The 8,259-nt window shown below is 33.6% G+C and overlaps 1 long non-coding RNA gene across 1 annotated transcript; it reads right to left on the minus strand.

Moving 5' to 3' along the window:
• Positions 1 to 774: 774 nt before the first annotated feature.
• LOC134249046 (uncharacterized) lies at positions 775 to 1,895 on the minus strand. Its single transcript, XR_009988201.1, has 3 exons — positions 1,683 to 1,895; positions 1,099 to 1,227; positions 775 to 904 (listed from the first exon to the last, which is right to left on the minus strand). It is a non-coding gene; the product is annotated as an uncharacterized LOC134249046 (long non-coding RNA).
• Between the last annotated feature and the right edge of the window lie 6,364 nt (positions 1,896 to 8,259).

Consider the following 8,259-nt stretch of genomic DNA (forward strand, 5'->3'; position numbering starts at 1 on the left):
CACTAAAAGTTGGCTGAAAGGTCACTGAAAGTTGGCCGAAAGGTCACTGAAATGTTCCTGCCATTCAGTTGACTGAATGATAGCTGAATGGTCACTGAATGCTAATGGAAAAGTACTTCATCAGTGACCATTCCATAACAATTCAGTCACCTTTCAGCCTACATTCAGTCGACTGAGTGGTGGGATTTCATTCTGTGAGTTAGTTAGTGTAGTATGCAAGGGCATCAAGGATAGTGAAAATGCAAGATAATATGCATAATGGGCTAGGCCCATAAATAATTACAGTAATAAGCAAGTTTCGAGATTGTAACTCTCCTAAGATAGAGGTGCAAAAAGTATAGCTGCAAAACTATAGCTCTCCGAAAAAAATACATTGACAGACCGGAGAGCTACAGTGCCACCCATTGAAAAAAAAATGTATATTTATTTATATTAGAGGTCCATATCTCTTCCCTCGTCTTAAAAGTATCAAATCCACTGTTGATATTTTCTTTTTTGTTCCATTTTTTTCCCCTTTAGAAATGACCCCTTTACATTAATTCGGTTATTCTCGAGGCAAAGAGTGCATCCTGACAATCATGTAGTTAATTGATAAACCAGTATATTGATGATGCAATGTATCCAGTATATAAAAATCTGTCGAGCTGTTCTACTGTTTGTTAACGCAGCAATGAAACTCCCCTCCTCAAGGAAAGAACGCATCAAGGGAGATAATCTCGAAACTTGCGTATTAGGGATCAGGAGATCATCATAAATTTAACAATGTCTTATGCTTTGAGTTATGTGGAAAAAGTGAATTACATTATAGGACTTTTACCTCAAATTAATTGTAATGCTGGGTTGATAATCTTCATCTGATGAATCTTCATCTTGATTACAAATTTCAGATGCATCAATTGTGATTCTAAATATGACATGTATATATGATAAGATTATGAAATCAAAACAGCTAAATTAGTGTTCTTATTTATCTAAAAATAAAAGGAAATCATTGAATTACATAACTAATACTTCTTTCAAAATATAATAATTCAATGTTTCACTCACATAAAAATTGAATCAAATAAATAATATTGTTGTACTAAAATTACAACTCACGAAAATGGATCCACAAAACTACTGCCCAGGTAGGGTTTCTATACACCTTCATTAGTAAAGGTGTCAACATTTGATCCCAAATCCGATGATTCCAACACTTCTATTCCAGACATGCAGTCAAAAGACTCCCTTTAAAAATTATTCATATTATCTAACTTTTCTCATAAACTTTTGTAAAAAATCTTATTTTTAAAAAATATTCTAAAAGTATGGCAGCCATAGTCATATAATGCAGCATTCATTCTTTGACCTGGATACAATTTTTGTTTTACATTATATATATGCAGTGTTATATTTGACTTATTTCTTACCCCTTCCCCTCCCCTTCCTCATGTAAAGTCAACATGATTTGAGGGTCTTGTAAAAATATTTACTATTTATTCAATTTATGTTTAAACAGCTTACACTTATTTGTGTCTGAAGTACAGAAGATAAAAATATTCGCCATGCCTTCTAAATAATTTATACATGTTAAATAGTATGATGCTTGTAAGTAATAATTCTTTTAATGATATGATATAGTTCTATTGTAAAATGAAATAAAACACTGACTGTGAGTGAGTGTAAACAAATGGTAAACTTACTTGTGTAATGAGTCCCTCTCTGCTATAATTTGGGGCAAATAGCAATTATGTGATAATCCAGGAGTTGAAGATAATCCGGGGTTGAAATGAACAGAAGGCGTAGCATTACACAACTTTGAGGTCTCATTTCTCACAGGTGTACCCAAATCCACACTTTCCTTTATACTTGAATGCGGGCCGTGTGCAGTTTCACTGACAACAGACTTCGTAGATTCATAACTAAACACACGAAAATCTTGTTCAAATTTGCAGTGAAACAGCTAAAAAAATAATTTCGTGTTCATCATAAATATTTATTTTTAGTTTCTCCTTTTAATAAAACGTTTAACTTCTTCAGTCGTACTTTGAAATCTTTACCCTTTACGGGGCCCCATTTCACAAGCGAAATGAAGTTTTTCATTTATAGATCTATTTTTAACAAAATTGATAAAATATGGGAAAAGATGTTGAATGGAAAAAAGATTGCACTATAGAATTAATAACTTGCGTGTTATCTAGGTATTATTGTTTTACAAACAGCGTGACAGTTTGCTTTGTAGGGCGTGCTTAACTTTTGTATGCTGATAATCATTTTACTCATCGATTGGATATTTGATTTCAATGGAATCAAAAATAATTTGCATATGAAACAGAGAACCCAACAATACCACAGACAATACTGACCAATCGTATTGAATCACATTTTTACTAATATTCAGTAAACACAGTTACACGTGGATGGACAAAGCAAGTTTTACAACCTACAATGATGATATTGGTAGCTGCATTGTACAACAGCAGCAGAGTAGCCTTACGAATTCTATTGTTCGAGTTTTCTTGTACGCATTTAAAACCATCCGGTCAAATCATAGCAAATATAATACATGCTTTTTTGAGGACAGAGAACGGGCTTTGACTGATCACGTGTTGCTGGTGAGTACAAATGCCGCACTGGTGAACAATCATTCAATGTGATTGGCCAGTATTCTCAGGATATTGTTGTACTTTGAGTTTCATATGCAAATTAGTATTGATTCCATTGAAATAAAGCATCCAATCACTGATTAAAAAGAAAATCAGCTCACAAAATTTTAGCACGCCCCATCTAGCAAACTGTCACGCTGTTTGTAAAACAATAATAATAGTAAGATCATATGAAGAGAAATCTTCGTCATGAAGAATGGGCGGAGCGAAGCGGAGCCCATTCTTCTTGACGAAGATTTCTCTTTATATGATCTTACTGACTTAGAACAGAACCTCAGCCTATCAAATGCATGGATTAAACATAAACTCCTCCCACGGATGTGTCATATATAAGGCTCAACTTGACCACCCGTTGTACATATCGAGCCCGCAATCAATATCGAACACACGCGGTTTCAGAATGGACTCCCAACCCATTCAGGTTTGCACGGGGATTATATGAAATACCTCAAATTGATTTACTGGGGAAATGGTATGGTGAAGATATTAAAGTTACTGAACCAATGAATACCATAGGCGTCGGAAGCAAATTGAAAGTTGGGGGGGGGGGGGGGGGGGCTAAACCGACAATAAAAAAGTAAACCCTAATTTCAATGCGTATATATTATGTATATATTTGCAATAAAAGTGGGGGCTAACCCCCCCCCCCCTGGTTCTGACTCCTATGAATACCCTTGTAACAATAATCGTGATATCTACATGTTTGAAAAACGATTGTGTTAAGATGAAAAGGCCCTAGTCAGCAGGAGTGGGTATGGCTGTCTAATATCAAATAAAAATTTGATGAAAATTGTGATTAAATCTGTCTTCAAAGACAAGGTTCGTCTCTGATATACATGACTATGGTTGTATTTTCTGTATGTATCGAAATGTGAAAAAATAATATTCAAAAAGGCGACAAAAGATTACAGTGGGGAAAAAATGAAGCAAGGCCTAGAAAATTTAAATATAACGATTGTAAACAGCACGTGGGTTTTGAATAGTTTCTTTTTGTGTGCGGAACAAAAACCAATGAAGACACACCCATATAACTGTTAAGTGAACCAATGAAGATTAGGAAATATTAGAGCAAATATTTAGTACTGAGGGTGAATTTTCCTGCAGTGAGGTTTCTATTGATGTTCTGGCCTCTACATCTATAGAAGAATCAGAGCAAGAAATGAAACAAGCATTTCAGCCAGAAGAGAAAGAAAATTTTGCTGTCCCAAAATTCCAAGATTCAAAAAAAAGATTTTAAAATGTTACAGAAATGGAACTGAAACAATTGCAGGACAAAAAGCAATCCCTTGCTACTAAAAGAAACACTAAGTGGGGGTTAAAACTTTTTCAAGGTATGTTTTTGTTTTAGGCCTAATCATGTTAATACTTTGTAAACTAAGTGATTGAAGAATTAAACACTTGTGGATAAAAGTAATTCTAATTTAAATTTGAAATTTAATTTATTTATTTTTCAACCCAGAATGGGAATGGCACCCAAATCTCTCTTTTCAGAGCGCTTTACTATTAAGCTATCTAGGTTTATATTGAAATATGGTGCGTTGGTAATAAACTCTGGTACCTCCCCTTTTTGAAGAATGGAGTGTCGAAACATTTGGAGAAATGACAGATTATTCAACTATTGAACCTCCTCCAAGTCCAGCACAATACCCCGATAAAGGTATATAGCTTGATAAAGCTATAAAGCTTTATCAAGGTATTTAAAATACCTTGATCAAGGTTTTTTATGTAATGAAAATGCAAAAAAAATCTTGAAAAATTAATTACTGAAAGTCGAGTTCTGAGTTGTTGTCAGTAAATTCACCCATGCATGTAAAGTACTCGTGTTGTAAAATCAGAAATTCGTAAAACATGGTAGTTATCAATTTTGTCAAAACAATTGGAATTTGAAACATATACTGTAAAACTCGGTTATAATGAAGTCACATGGACCTATAAAATCGCTTCGCTATATCTTTAATTCGTTATATCTATACAAGAAATCCATTAAATTCATATAGTTGGGGAACCAAATTAACTTCATTTTGTGAATACAAATACAAGTGCATTTAAAATCATTGTTCACTTGATGGCTTTTCCCTGGCAATCACACAGCCATAATGTGGATCACGATCTTAAGTGTTCTGTTCACACTGTGTTGAAACTGTAAATTTTATGAGGTTGATCACTGTACAATATCTTCATCCATTAAATAAATACGTTATTTTAATAGGGTCCACTAGAATTTCCATTGCACAATATTTCACACATTATTGAAAATGAAGTGTATTTATTGTTTTAAGGAATTTCCACACTCACAATTTTATGTGTTCAAAGTACAAAAACTGCATATATTTTCATTCAATATACTTAAAACGTTCCATTTATTGCAAAAAATGTATAGGTCACCATATTATTTAAGATGCAAAACATAAATAAACAGAACTGTATGTCAACATCAAAAAATTGTACATTTTTTGTTAAAAGTATTGAGAAAAATATGTAAAAACTGGTTAATATGCATAATTCTGATGCTGAGTGATCCTAAATACTTCCTACCTAAAAGATACTTTTGAATTGTGAATATCAGGTAAACTATTTTACAGAAAAGCAAATGCCTGAATGAAGAGACCTTAGAAGGAGTTATTGCCCTTGTAAACATTATTTAAAGATTGAATAATTGATTAAATATAGAAAATATGCATTTTTTGAATTCTTTAACTAAACAATATTTTTCATTACACCTATTGTAAAGCATTCTTCCAAGAGATATTTCTCTATAAGGTACAAATTTAAATTAATTACAGTTTTTGCAAAAACCTATGACATCATAGGAGTGTGGAATTACCTTAAAGGAACTTTAATGATTTATAACTAAAATTACTAAAATTAGGAATTATAGATATAAAAATGTTATAAGAAGGATGTGGAAATAACGAACGGTATTCAATCTCAACGTCCATAAAACAAATATACAAAACAAGAGCAGAGCAAACACGGACCCCCCAAAACATACATGTAAGAGGTGGGATCAGGTGTCATGGAGGAGTGAGCATCCCCTGCCGACCGGTCACACCTGCCGTGTGCTCGTTGTCATAATCAGGAAATAACGGAAAAAATCCGTGGTCAATTCAGTGTATAAATAATCGACTAACAATTGGTATGAAAAACGTCAGTCAGCATTTCATTCAATGATAAATTGTATTTGCTGACAAAGTCATTGTATCGACCATAAAAACTTATGATGACTTTAAACGAGATTGTTGATATTCTTGTTTCAGCAACTTGCTTGTCAATAATTTACATCGTTTAAGAAATTGGTCATAAGTAGAGCATGCTCTTGCGTATCGAATCAACTGAGATATAAATACTCCGTATGCAGGTGATAAAGGTATATTGCTGCATAAGTAAGGGAAGTTGACGATAAAAAAGATAAAGTCATTAGGTTTATCATATAGCTTGGTTGGTTGGTTGGTTGTATATTGTTTAACGTCCCTCTTGAGCATATAGCTTGGTAGTTAGATTACCAATATTGTCTTTTTCAAGTAAAATATCCAAGTATGAAGCAGAAGTTTCGGACTCGGTGGTATCTTTTATCTCAAGCTCACCAGGATATATCGTGTCGACGTAGGAATGGAAATAATCATTTTTAATTGACAATACGTCGTCGATATATCTAAATGTCGAGTTGAAGGCCACAGCAAGTGTTTTCTTCTTTTCACGCAAAAGATTTTGCATAAATTCTGCTTCATATGAATATAAAAATAAGTCTGCTAATAACGGAACGCAATTTGTACCCATAGGAATTCCAATAGATTGTTGGAATACCCGGTCTTCAAAAACCACATAGATATTGTCAATCAGAAACTCAAGCATCTTCTTGGTGTCAACTTCAGAGAACTTATGTGTGCAATCAGAATCTGTTTTAACAAAATAGTTTTTCAAATGACCAATGACGAGGTAAGTAAACTTACGAGTTCCATTTTTGTTGAAGAAGCAGCTGTCAGTGATATCAAAAAGTCTGGATTTTAATTTATCGTGGGGAATTGCTGTGTATAAAGTTGAAAAGTCGTACCATTTACTATTACTGATTTTTTAACAAATTTTGCAATTGATGGGTAGGTTTACTTCATTACCTACCTATGATATGAATAAAATTAATAAAAATCATTCAATGGATGTCATACAAATTATGAAATCCGCAAAAGAATTTGAAATTAAAAAAAAAATAACTGTGGAAATTGACCATGCCGACAGGGCTACATTCATATAATATATAAGGAAAGATTTCTTAATCAATAACCAAAAAATTCTTGATCCCAAAATATCAATGTAGTTTCATAAATCTGAAGTTGAGAAACACATGGCCCCTGAGGTTACCAGCATTATGAAACATCATCAAAAATATTCTTAATACATCATGCATGCAACTGTAGGGTTATTCTTGTATATATTCAGTTGTTTGATGTCGCTGTTGACGTGATTGCGAAGGAATTGAAAGAGAAATTCACCAGCCCTGCCCTAGAGGAAATTTCAACGATAAAGACGATGGAAAAGGGACAAAGTTTCGGTGAAAGGAACAGTTGAGAGAAACTAGGTTTTCTTCTTTTTCCATATTCTTTGAAATTTTATAAAACAAATGCAGCAACCATACTCTGTGTGTCATTAAATAAGGTATCAAAGTTGGGTCAGCAATAGAAAGAGATACTACAGTAGGCTTGCAAAAGGAAATGCAGAGGTTAAACCAGTAACAAGAACAGACGCCGAAGGTAGGCCAGTAACAGGTAGAGGTTACGGAGCTGGGCCAATTGCAGAATGGTCACTAGAAGACTTTCACCAAGGTGTGTACGGCAATAACAGAGGGAGGACTAAGGACGGTGTAATTATACAAGGAGATATTTAGAATGTTCAAGCAGACGAAAATTATGGTCTCCCTATAAAATATGGACATCCATTTTAGAATATTTGATAAATGAAGATCCGAGTACAAGATATTATCTAAATCGAGTTTTTAGATTATTTTGCAATATTATCAAAGCAATGCCTCTGCCAAAGATTTATATCTCACCCGACATAATCCAAAGTGTCCCCCGTCAGATAAGCGTTAGAAGACTTATCAGAATAGTTAGGCGTAATAGTGGGCTTATTCTTCTAGTGAAAAACACAATCATAAATCCACTATGGGCAAATGCCTGGCGTCATTTGCGAGAGAAAGAACATCGGTGGTGGAGAAACTGGAGAGTTTAGTTTTCAGGTTTGAGATGGTTTTGTTTACAAGCGTGTTCTTTTACAGGTATGAGTACAACACCGTGTACATGTAATATGCATAGTCAAGCTCAAGCTATATGTATATTGAGATACTAAATAAAAATAAAACTTTCATAAAATTATTTTAAATCTCTATCAATCGAAAGTTTATCTTGATTGCAATAAAGCTTGCCAAAAAAGACACGGACTAATGATTCAAGTCCAGTTAATGCTTACATGTTTTTTTTCATTGTTATACGTTGTAACTGTATATAAATACTTGTATCTGACTCAACACAGCTCCAATGCTGACGTTGCTTGCATCTTTATCAAGTATAAACTCCCCATCCATTGTTAGGAAACTCATAATTTCTGGCGGTTAGGAAATCTT

The sequence above is a fragment of the Saccostrea cucullata genome, unplaced genomic scaffold, assembly GCF_032062105.1.
Source record: "Saccostrea cucullata isolate Sc308-1 unplaced genomic scaffold, CSIRO_AGI_Scuc_v1 ctg1790, whole genome shotgun sequence".
Taxonomy (NCBI): domain Eukaryota; kingdom Metazoa; phylum Mollusca; class Bivalvia; order Ostreida; family Ostreidae; genus Saccostrea; species Saccostrea cuccullata.